At 44.8% G+C, this 11,449-nt stretch overlaps 1 long non-coding RNA gene across 13 annotated transcripts; it reads left to right on the top strand.

Annotated features, from left to right (window-relative positions):
* The first annotated feature begins 3,426 nt into the window (after positions 1 to 3,426).
* On the top strand, positions 3,427 to 8,790 carry LOC127308346 (uncharacterized). Of its 13 annotated transcripts, none has more exons than XR_007856440.2 (6): positions 3,427 to 4,006; positions 4,101 to 4,158; positions 4,749 to 4,860; positions 4,980 to 6,251; positions 6,361 to 7,735; positions 8,459 to 8,790. It is a non-coding gene; the product is annotated as an uncharacterized lncRNA (long non-coding RNA). The 13 variants fall into 13 exon arrangements; XR_007856443.2 differs by having other exon boundaries at positions 3,427 to 4,009; XR_007856445.2 differs by having other exon boundaries at positions 3,427 to 4,013.
* Positions 8,791 to 11,449: the final 2,659 nt, after the last annotated feature.

Here is an 11,449-nt window from a genome sequence, read left to right as displayed (position 1 = left end):
GCATTGCCGAGAAGTACCCTCGACAGCTAGAGATCAACAACGAAGGTGGTTGTTTGAGCTATTTCCTCGTTGAACCGTGTCCATATGTTTCCTCGTGGCAACTATATGTGTCGTCCTCATCTGTTTTCCAGATGTCACCTGCCAATTTTGTACCATGAACTGTTGTTCTTAGTTGCTAATCGGTGTGTAGTTCGTACTGTATAGCAAAAAATATGTGTATAGTTAGAAGCAAACCCTGGCACACTGTATATGATTTTTGTCAGCTTTCTACCGCAGAAAATCCAGCTCTGTATTTTCAGTTATGGGGATGAAATGTTTTTAGTATGGTGTTTGAATTTTGCTGCAGGTTGTGTGCATATGATGTACTGTTGGATGAGGGAACATCCCTATGGGACGATTAGGTTTTTTCACGTGCAGATAAATTTTGGATTTTCCAACGCTCTAAAGGGAGGATGATTTTGTATATATTAATTTCAGTGTATGTGTGTGTTTTCGTTACAGATTTTGTAACCAGTAGTCGGCTGATTACTTTGTCTGCGGTGAGATTACCACACCTACATCCACGATATTTCATCATAAAAACTATAGTGCTTAATATATGCCTGAATTCTTCCGAGCATGTGCGTGCCAAATCGAAGTCTCGAGGGGCGCACTACACAACAGCTAACCGTGGGTCCAGTCAAAGAAATGGCTAGCTGATATCATGTGCTATTTAAAAAAAAATTGTAACTTTTAAACCATGCGGCGAAATTATAATCCGTTTTCAATTCTAGAATCCTCACAACGAGAGCTTTAAAACTAGACCACATTTTCATATGTTTCGACAAAATTTTTTAACAAGCAACTTTGATGTGCGACAAAGCAACTTTATTGTACATCAAAATAACTTTGGCGTGCGGCAAAGCAACTTTGGTGTGCAACGAAAACACTTGATTCACAACGATGGTAGGCTTCGCAACGGCTGCATCAACAACTCCTAATGCAGCAGAAAAAAATGAGACAAGCAACTCTAGGTCGTTAGCCGCACCCATGCTGTACTTCACAAGATTTGGCCCTAGTCGGTCGCAACAATAATGTAGCCGAGCAAGCCATACCAGCCCTCGCCACTAACGAGCACATTTCTAAGTATCATCGGCCCACATTTGGTGGCTCTAGCATAGCTAGCGTTTCTTTCCGAAACACCCCCACATCGGACGAGTCAGCCGTTCCCCCGCTCATGCCGACCGAGTCATCCTAGCAACTTTGTTGCAATAGTTGCTTTTCGTCATTGCAAAGTTGCCTATAATGCTTCTGACTGCTTTGAAGTTTCCTACCGTTGGTGTGAAGTTTCCTAACCCTATGCAAAGTCGCCTACCGTTGTACCAAAGTTGTGTATCGCTGCAAAAGTTGACTACTATGGTTGCTTTTGTCATGTACCGAAGTTGCTTTTTTTCATGTACTTTGGTGCCCGACAACACAACTTTGGTGCCCAACGATACAACTTTGGTGCCCGAAGGCGTAACTTTCAGTGCTCAATAGAGCTAATTTGGTCCCAACAAACCAATTTTGGTGCCCAGCGGCAAAATATTGGTGACTGATAGAGCAATTTTGGTGCATCATAAACCAATTTTGATGCCCCATAGAACAACTTCGGAGCCCGACGGTGCAATTATGTTGCACAACTTTGTATCCAACTTACCAATAACTGTAGACAACTTCGCATCATCAGTAGACAATTTTCGGATTGATGGTAGAAAACTTCGCAACAACAGTATCCAACTTCCCAACTAGTTCTCATTTCCATATGTGAATCTACCTTTTTCGTCATGCATCTAAGTTGCTTTGTTGCGAACGAAAGCACTTGTTGTACATCAAAATAACTTTGGCGTGCGGCAAAGCAACTTTGGTGTGCAACGAAAACACTTGATTCACAACGATGGTAGGCTTCGCAACGGCTGCATCAACAACTCCTAATGCAGCAGAAAAAAAATGAGACAAGCAACTCTAGGTCGTTAGCCGCACCCATGATGTACTTCACAAGATTTGGCCCTAGTCGATCGCAACAATAATGTAGCCGAGCAAGCCATACCAGCCCTCGCCACTAACGAGCATATTTGTAAGTATCATCGGCCCACATTTGGTGGCTCTTGCATAGCTAGCGTTTCTTTCCGAAACACCCCCACGTCGGACGAGTCAGCCGTTCCCCCGCTCATGCCGACCGAGTCATCCTAGCAACTTTGTTGCAATAGTTGCTTTTCGTCATTGCAAAGTTGCCTATAATGCTTCTGACTGCTTTGAAGTTTCCTACCGTTGGTGTGAAGTTTCCTAACCCTATGCAAAGTCGCCTACCGTTGTACCAAAGTTGTGTATCGCTGCAAAAGTTGACTACTATGGTTGCTTTGTCATGTACCGAAGTTGCTTTTTTTCATGTACTTTGGTGCCCGACAACACAACTTTGGTGCCCAACGATACAACTTTGGTGCCCGAAGGCGTAACTTTCAGTGCTCAATAGAGGAAATTTGGTCCCAACAAACCAACTTTGGTGCCCAGCGGCAAAATATTGGTGACTGATAGAGCAATTTTGGTGCATCATAAACCAATTTTGATGCCCCATAGAACAACTTCGGAGCCCGACGGTGCAATTATGTTGCACAACTTTGTATCCAACTTCCCAATAACTGTAGACAACTTCGCATCATCAGTAGACAATTTTCGGATTGATGGTAGAAAACTTCACATCATCAGTATCCAACTTTCCCAACTAGTTCTCATTTCCATATGTGAATCTACCTTTTTCGTCATGCATCTAAGTTGCTTTGTTGCGAACGAAAGTTGCTCTGTCACATATCAAAGTTGCTTCTCAAAGAATTTCATCAGAACATATGAAAATGAGAACTAGTTTTGAAGAACTCGTCATCAGGATCCCGAAAGTGAAAGCGGATCATAATTTCGAGATTCGACCCAAAAATTATAGCTTTTTAAATTTATTTTGAAAAGTAATCATTAGGCATCTACGTGAGACCATGTTGGCATGAAGGTTCTCATGAGCTGTGGCCGCTCAGGTTTGGCCAGGCTAATTTTTTATTCGCGTTACCGTGACCACGTGCATGTTTTTTAAGTTTCCTCTTTTAACTTTTATGAAATTGGATCATACAAAATATAACTACTATATTAACCGGGAACCAACATCTTTTTTATCATAATTTTGAGACTTGCTGGGAATTTACGTGGGGCTGACACGTATGTTGTTTGGATTAGTTGGTTTTTGCTGGGTTCTGCTTGTGTGCAGCTTCGGTGCTCTCTACCAATTTTACAGGTTGTTTGTGGATTGGGCGGCTGCTGGCGCGTGTGCGTTCGGGCGGTGCTGGCACGCGTGAGATTTGGCCTTGCGTTTTGATGGTCCCTTATTATGTGGCTTTTACCTTTTGCTGGTAGGCCAGCATCACTTTCAGTTTCAGGTTTTGTCTGCCACCGCTTTGACTCTCTCTTCTTGCCACTGTTTGTTCTAGAAAAATCATGTCGAGTGCTTCGCCCTGCTTCATCTTCCCCTATGATTCTCCCCGTATCAATCAGCCTCGCCTTCGCCTTGCTCTGCCTCCACCCCTATCCCTTGCCATGAATTCTTCCCCAGATGAGCCTAGGGGTTGTCGCATTTTGATCAAGGAGAGAGAAGAGGAAATACGAGGTCGGGTCGTCGCCGGCGGCACCAAGCTGACCATATAGCCAGCATGTTCATCCCCCACACCAAGATTTTGGGAATCAGATCTGTAACATGCCGGTCAAATAGACCGTCACCGCCCCGAGCCGTAGACCTCCATCTTCCCCGACCAGCTCCCATCCATGCCCTCCAGCACCATCGGGTTTCCTCTGTGCCCCCAACAACACAGGCGAGCCCCTTGTCCTCTCTCTGCATGTGTACCCCTATCTATGCCGCCTGTGCTCTATGTAGGAGCAGGTGGAGCGGCCGCGGCCGGCGCACGCCCATGAGGAGCCCGTGCCTGGATTCGTGGGGTGTCTGTTACCTGAGGTCGTCGGTAGACACTGACTGAACCGCCGCCTCTGTCCTACCATACGCTCTCTGCCCTCCACGGATCTCTCTGATTTTGTGCAGCACATTGCAGGTGTTGAAGGAGGAACAGGGCCGGCAACCAGAACAGGAGCTACATGAGATCCATAACGGTAAACATAGTTTACATTGATCGAAAATTTTAGACTGTTGGATGCAGTATTTTACTACATCCAATTGCAGTATGAAAATATAATATCTTGATTCTTAACAGTAAAGCAACAAGGGAAATATCAAGCAGTGAATAATGCATGTGTATACTGTCAGACTAGCATTAAACTATCTGTGTGAAAGTGCGTCAAAAATATGCTTTCTACTAATGTCAAAGGACACATGTACCTTTATAGAACGAAGCTGTGCGTGCCATTTATTCCTTACCTCCTGAATGTTATTAGCTACACCTTGATAGAATAAAGTGCATGCCATTTTCTTTACCTCCTGAATTTTCGTAGTTTGACCTTTTGCTAGAACCAAATAAAACAAAGCTATGTATTCCTGACAAAAAACACCCAGCTATGAATTACCTCCTGAACTTTCTTAGTTAGTTGTTGCAAGTACCATGTTGTGTATGCCATTTGTTCTTTATTTCCCTTGAATTTTCTTACTTAGAAACCACTGAGCTCTAAATAATTTGCATAGAACAAATAATTTATATGTATATATATCTTTATGTGTTTCTATTAACGCCCTCCCACATGTGCAGATCCCACTGAATGTAGAGATTATCTAGCCAAAGGATGGTAACCTGAGTACAAGTATGTCTGCAGAAGAAAGATACCTTTCCACAAGTTATGGAGATCTTAACAAGAAAATAGGTGAGGTGCCCTATACACAATACAGTTCCAAGCTCAGGGCTCAAATTTGTATCTCCAAATTAACTAGGACGAAGGGAAGTCTTATGCTCATTATTCCCTATGTTTGTATGGCGTTGCAGGATAGCCGATTGATGAATTTTTCTTAGGTTTCCATTTCAAAAAATCGCTATTCCCTCCTGCTAAGATATGTGAACAAGTACTTGGTGAGAAGACGGTACAAACGAGTAAGATGCTTCTGTTAACTTTGATTTGTTACTCTTCAGTTTTTCTTCTTTGGCAAACTACGCTTGATAAATATTCATTGACTTATGTATTTACCTATTCAATCTATATCTTTTCAGATAACTTTTTGCCTTCATATTTTTCGTAGGAGGACGTATATCGTTCACTTTATAGTTGTGGAATTGAGTCAACTTACTATTCTTTTTATTGATACTAAACAACTATTATGTTGGGGTTAAGATCTTTCATCAATATCTTACTATTTTTCCTTCGGCGCACGCGTTGAGATGCATGATTAAAAAAAGATAATTGTTGTCTATACATATGTGCTCATCTAATAAAATCCTTGGTCTAAAACATCAGAAAGCAGAAGTACAAATGTAAGAATATGTTCATGCCCGTGGTCTTCATGAAAGATACTGTGCTTCTACTCTACTCAGATAACTTATTTAACTTACAAAATTTCTCCACCCAAGATGAAGATGTTAGTGAAAGCATATTGACTATTGAGTCATATCTATTTTATCTTCATGGTTTGCAGGTTTTAATTTTCCAGTGTAGCTATAATTGAATAGTAATTCAGATGATGCGTACCAAAGCTCTTTATAACCATATAACCCTTCTGACCTTTTTTTTTTTTGGTAGACTTAGTGAAACTACATGCTCGGTACTAGGAGCTTGCCTGCTTTATCACTATGCATAATTATTAATTGCTAATTAGCCTACGCGAAGTCTTTAAAAACCCATAGGATGACATGCCTGCTTTCATATTTGATGCATCATGTTTATTCTGTTTAGGTGAGAGCATTTCATATTTCTGGCATTAGCTTTACAGTAAGCAGAAGAAAGTACCAGGCCTTGTGCATTAGTCCCTTCAGCAATTATCATGCTTTCAAATGAGTGGATGCAAGGCACACAGGTGGCCGGCTGCTGCTGCTGCTGCTCTCTCTCTCTCTCTCACCTTGTGTTGCTCTTCGTAGGATGACGTCATGGCTGAGATGTGCATGCAGGGAGGGATAGTCGTGGACAGGGTGGGTCGACCACAAGATCTCCGAGGGCTTGGCCTAGACAACCTGGGAGGGTCGGCGATGTCCACAAGGAGGAGTCCGCGAGCAAGGATGGTCACACCGTCAAGTCTGCTCCGGAGACCGCCTAGCTTGCCGCCTCCGGTAATTTGGCGCTCATGCCACGGTGTTTCTTTTTTGTTCGTCATGTGGTCGAGCGCTCACGGAGTTCGAACGGTGATGCTCACCCATTTAATTTGATTTGTGTGTGCAGGGACGACAAGCGGAAAGGGAGGGGACACAAAGGAGGTGGCGGAGAAGTTCGGGCAGACCAAGGACACGGCAAGGGAGGCACTGAGAGGGTCATCGGGCGAGCCTGTTGTGCTCCTTGGCCCACTCCAATTTGCTCACCCTTCTCTTCTTGTTCTCTTTGGTATGGCTCTGCTGATAGGATCTTTTTTTCCCTCATAGATTGATGATTGAAGTATTTGCTTTTCTCTCCTCTTTTGTATGTTCAAATTAGATATATTTATCTTGCTTTCATACCGTCAAGGGTGGCTTCACCATAAAGCTCCGTTCTCCTGGAATTTATATCCTCAAAATATTCAACTCATGGTTTATTTGTTTTTAGAGCTTCTTATTTAAAGCATTTGAGTTGCTTAATTAGTCATGTAATGCCAGATATTATGCTTATGGCTTATAGGTCGGCAGATATGCTTATTAAACATTGATTTTCCTGAGTCCTGAGTTCTCATGTTAACGAGAGGTGCATTTTGAATAATTTCCAGTAAATAAATGTGTGGGAGCACGGAAGTAAACTTTGTTTCTGGGTCTGCTTGCAAATTTCATATTGTTCTCTGAATCTTTTAGGTAATCATGGCATACTTTCTCTGAAGGAAATTTTTGGATTAACCGTTTACTTGGGTGCATTTAATACAGGAGGACTTTATAGTGTTTTTCACAATTATTCTTGCCAACATATAATCCTATGGCTTTCATGTATGGTCACGTTTTATGTGGGTGAGATTTGTATATGCATATATAGGATTATTATGAACATCATGATGCATGTTTCAAACTGGAGGTTTCATGCCAATTCTTCTTGTGCATTTAGGTGAGGGCTTAATCTTACATAAGGGATTGTATTTATGCATTTTTATGTAATCATTGGTTCAACTGGGTTTGATAAAATTATGCTTGATAATTACTCTTTTGATTAAAGCATTTTCTCTACAGTCCAGTATGAGCTAATTTATTCTTGTGTGTTCGTGATAGTTTTTGTTGTCGCGCCTATTTTTATGTAACCAGGCTTGGAAAGGATTTGTTGGAGGCAAGTCGATGTATTTGGGTACTGTTTGGTACACTTTGACATACATGTTGGCTTCTTGCTTTCGCTTAACTGTTCTGCATTGTTCTCAAATTAATTCCCTTAAGTGTTGGATTTTGTAAATGCTGCCACTATCATTGGGGATAGTTTGCTGATGATAATCAACCGGTAATTTACTATTATGTACATTATGCTAATTTATCTCAATGGTTCGTGGTATGTATCTTGACTCATCTACTGTCAATTTGCATCCATGGCGTGGAGGAGTTGTTGAATGCCCTTCCAAGACACTTTAATCCGAGCCGAAGGTTTCTCTTGAAAGGTATTACTTCTTCTCCTTGCTCCTTCCATAGTCATCACTCATCGTTATTGAGCTTATCAGATTTGCATGGACTTTATATGTCCAACAAGATACGCATGTATATTTTTATATGAACAACTAGATACACATGTTTATTTTGCTTTCCATTTTTAATAAAATAGTATTGAAGATATTTGTTGAATCTTTGTTCCAATTCTTATTCTTACTTGGAGTTGTTTTGACTGGAGCTACTTTGTTCTTACCATATGTCAATAAAGAAAATCTGTTATGATTGGAGCTATTTTGTTCTTGGTACAGTTTCCTGATCTATATATAGAAAAATCTACATAATAATGGCAATTCATGGTTTAGATTGATTGGTGTGATGGTCTATTCTTATCATTTGGGTATACTATAAATACATTATTCAAACTTTTTTGGGGGAAAAGAGATTGTATTAATTCATATGAGAATGTTCATACAGTCACAAAGAACTACATGGCCTATTGCCTCTGGTTCCTCATGCATCCACAGGCCAACGGTGACATTTGTTCTTAACTAATCTGGAGCCCGGCCGTTAGCCACACTATTGCAATCTCTCTTCACTCTCTGGAAACTATAAAACCGCAAAGCTTTTCTATCCTATGTAATAAAGTTGTAGATAGTGCAGTGTCTAGAGAACGGCTTTGCACTTAAAGAGTTCGCAGTTTGGCACTTCCAATAATTACTGGTTTCTGTACCCAGGTAACAGCAAGTTTGACGTCATCAAGGCGGGCTTGGGCTTATTCTTCAGCATCAACACACCATCGCACCGTTCAACAAGATGTCGAGGAGAGAATTGGACGCTGCCGCTATGATCAGGAGCCGCCAGGGCATTGTTCGCCTCCCATGTCTACTCAATAAACGGGGCATCAACATTGATTTTTGTGTAGTTAGTAATTGGACGAAGCCAAAGCCAACCTTTAGCAGAATAAGAAATAGAGGTTGAGTTTATAGGAGCCTGATGTAAAATACGAGCGCCGAACAGAGCCTGACTTTTCTCTATTCAATGAAAACAGAGTTGACACTTATGAATATATTCACACGCTAAGCTACACATGGGCACAGGGCCACTCTAGCTTGCAACATAAATACTTTTTATTCTTCAGCTCATGTCTACAGGAAAGGTGCGGCGTGCCGCCGCGCCAGTCTCTGCTAGTTACCATAAATAGGGGTCCGCTCAGATTGACCACTGGGCATGTGTCGTTGCCTAATCGACGGTACCTCGGAGGAGGGATCCTCACGAGGGGGAGAAGAAGTAGGGGCCATAGGGCGGAGTGCACACGGGACGGTAGTACGCGATTTACCCAGCTTCGGAACACCTGCACGATGACAGAGCCTACTGCTGGTTGTCTGGAATTATCTGGGCGCTTTCGCGATGTTACAACGAGTTGTGGTTGTGCCTCTAGGGCTCCCGGGATCCGGCTTATAAAGGCGCACGGATCTAGGGTTTACATGGAGAGTCCTAGCCGGATACAGGTTTGCCTAACTACGATACAATGTCTTGCCGTGTACGTCAAGGATCCGCCTTCCTCTATACGTCGTACCGGATCCGGGTTCCTAACGGGCCTTCATGGATCCGGGTTCCTCCTGAGGTCGGTCGGATCCGGCTCCCTTCTCCTGGGCCGGACTTCATCCTTCAGGATCAACATCAACTGGGCCGCCCGATGGGCCACATGCCACATCACCATCTATGGGCCACCCGGGCTTGCCGGATCTAGGCACTGTCGATGGTACACCCATGAAGTATACCCACAACAGTAGCCCCCAGAGTTCTCCGAGTTTCACCTCATGTTTCCGCCTTGCTAGCGCCTTATGGTCTCCGACAATATTGGTAACGCGGAGAAACTTGAAGAACTCCAACTTCTCATTTTCTTGTTTCCCAACCTTTAGTCGGAAAATCTTTTCATCCTGCGGGACTTCATCCATCGACAGCTCAAGACATGTCTCCGGGTTACTCCCCTGCTTACGAACGAGAACTGCTTATCTTCGCGCTGTTACCCGGAATCTTAAAAGACTCAAACGGTTCCGCCAATTCTGGCGCCATTTTCGCGCGATTTGAGCGGTAACTTATCCTTAGACATTTTTACCGTTTAGGGTTTTGACACGTGTCACGCATCCAATGGTGCGACGCTTGCGTTCCGACCACAGGATGCGGAGCACGAATCTCCTCCCCATGGCCTATAAATATCCACCGTCAACCCTAAACCTCTCATTCACCCCCTCTTTCACCTCTCTCGAAGCGCCGCCCTCGAGCTCCTCCTCTGCCGTGCCGGAGTCCGCCGTAAAACTCGCCGGAGTCTCGCCGGAGCTACTTTGCCACCGTACAGTTCATCGTGTTCTTAACTTCAGCGAGCCACCGCGCGAAATCCTCGTCGCCGGTGACTCCGACCACTGCGGAATCCATCACGGTGAGTTCTCGAGCTTCAACCTTTCGCCGTAGTTGGAAGGGATGATCCTTAGGATGACGATGTGGATCCGACTAAGTCATGTTTTCCGCCACTGCTTCTTCTTCAGATGTCTTCTGCGACTCCGCCTCCAACCTCCGAGCCAATCATGGCAACCCCCCTCTCCTCTGCTCCTCCTCCCTTCGTCCCAGTCCAACTGGATCCCACCAAGGATTCCGGTAAGGACGCCGAAGGAACTTCTGCTAACCCGGAGAAAACCTCCGGGGCGGAACAGGCAGAGCAGAAGGCGGAGGAAATCGCCGCCAAAAAGTCCAAGGCTCGTCAGCGAGACTCTGAAGCTAAAGGGAAATGGTGGCCCTGCACCACCACTGAAATGGAGCTGAAAAACTTGGAGGCTGAAGGCTTCCTGCGTCCCGGAAGTTGGCGAGCGGTTCCGGGTTCCTTGGCTCCAGCCCCTCAAGATGGCGAGATGGTGCTGACTAAGGCGCTGGTGGAGCGAGGTTTTTCTTTTCCGCCATCGGATTTCTTCTCGGAAATCCTGAAGGTATATGGGCTCCAACCCCACAACATATCGCCGAACAGCGTCCTGGCGATCAGCAACCACGTCACTTTCTGCGAGGGCCATCTCCGGGTACGTCCCGAACTCTCTCTTTTCCAATACTATTTCTCCGTCAAGAAGGAGAAGATCCGCCAGACCTCCGAGTTGGCGACTTGCGGGTCCATCACCTTCATGCTCCGCCCCGGCCGCGCCTACCCCCATACCGACCGCCACGAGTCCGCGCGGTACTGGTCCGGGTGCTTCTTCTATCTGAAGGACGTCTCCGACCCGGCGAGCGAAAGAAGGCTGCCGCCCTTCAAGAACAGCCCCGCCAGTGAAACTCCGGCATGGATGCAATGCCCCCACCTCTCCGAGTCGCCTCAGCTGACCCGCGCTGTTAGGTGGATCTGCAAGCTCACGGAGGAGGGCCTGACGGGGAAGGACCTCACCATGTCTTGGTTCACCAAGCGGATCCAGCCACTTCAGCACCGGGACCGCTTGATGTTCCACTACACGGGGCGCGACGATCCGATGCGCGCCACGAAGGACAACCTTTCCGCCGACGCCATCGACAAGAGGATCCGGCTCCTCATCAAAATTCCGCGTGAACTTCATGTTCACGTGTGTAACAAGGATATCCACACCAACGGCTCCGGGACCGCGGTATGTTATCTTGACTTGACCATTATTTCTTTTGCACTCAAGATTTTGTCTAAGTGTTGGTTCTGTAACTTAGCTCGAGGCCCTCGA

Source organism: Lolium perenne, chromosome 6 (genome assembly GCF_019359855.2).
Source record: "Lolium perenne isolate Kyuss_39 chromosome 6, Kyuss_2.0, whole genome shotgun sequence".
In the NCBI taxonomy this organism is placed as follows: Eukaryota; Viridiplantae; Streptophyta; class Magnoliopsida; order Poales; family Poaceae; genus Lolium; species Lolium perenne.
The sequence above is the reverse complement of the archived record's forward strand: the minus strand, read 5'-3'. Positions and strand labels throughout refer to the sequence as shown.